Source organism: Penaeus monodon, chromosome 21 (assembly GCF_015228065.2).
Source record: "Penaeus monodon isolate SGIC_2016 chromosome 21, NSTDA_Pmon_1, whole genome shotgun sequence".
Classification (NCBI taxonomy): domain Eukaryota; kingdom Metazoa; phylum Arthropoda; class Malacostraca; order Decapoda; family Penaeidae; genus Penaeus; species Penaeus monodon.
Genome location: NC_051406.1, coordinates 21541600 through 21542665, shown reverse-complemented (window position 1 = coordinate 21542665; position 1066 = coordinate 21541600).

Genomic DNA, 1066 nt, shown 5'->3' with positions numbered 1-1066 from the left:
TGGTGATGACACTTTTGCCCTGCCAAATCCTTAGAAATTGCCCATTTTATAGGGAAAACGTGCCTTTGCAGCGATAATTATTGCCCTACAGTGGCCATTTTTGTTCTGCAAGAAGACGATATATTCATACTTGAGAGGGTCAGAAATGAGAATAGATAGTAGTATAGTGCTCAGGCTTTCAAGCTAATATCATAAAAAATTAACACTTTGTGAAAGGGTTTTTGGTTTTTGGTCGAGTGGTAGAAAAGACAAACAGCAAAAAAAAGAGGTGCATATGTCCATTCAGCCGCGCCTGCAGCAGGGGGGTAGCCGGTCAATTGCCCCTTCTGCTCTTAAAAAATACGTAATTTTTTTTTATTTTGCTATTGTTTTACTCTTATTTTTCATGCTTTTGCCCTCCTTGACCAGATGTGTTCCAGACGTCTATGTGTCCATGTGTATATGTTTGCAGATTTATTTACCATTTACTATCAAATGTTTCTTACCAAGTTCTACTTCTATTCTCGCCGACCACATAGACGATTCAAATACCAAAATAAACGACAATCTTCGTTGTCAATATCTGAGTAACCTTTCTCAAGAAAAACAATGAATTATCAGGTCCCAACCCCCATATGCAAAAAATCTAACGGCCGTAAATTACCTCAGAATGCAACTCATGGCATCTGAGTTGATTCAGGACCACAAAAGCTTTCTCATTTCCCAAGACATTTGCGCCTACCTGTCTTGACTTAGAGTTGATTAACATAAACGAGAATTGCCCACATCTACTCTGCGTCGAATGGCCGAATGTCAAAGGGGTGAACAAAAAGGGTGTCTCACCCTCTCAACTATGAAAATGTCGTCTTGTTGAAGGGCTAAAATGACCGCTGCAGGGCACGGTTTTCCTACAAAATGGGAAATTTCTACTGTTGAGCTGGGCAAAAGTATCATCACCCTCAAAAATAAAGCCCTGGATACACTGATGGGAAAAGGTAAGATTTACAAGTGAAATGGGTTTATTTTTTCTGTTGAAAAATCTTGACAGTTTTGACACATCAACCAAAACAATTTAATGAGCCAACCC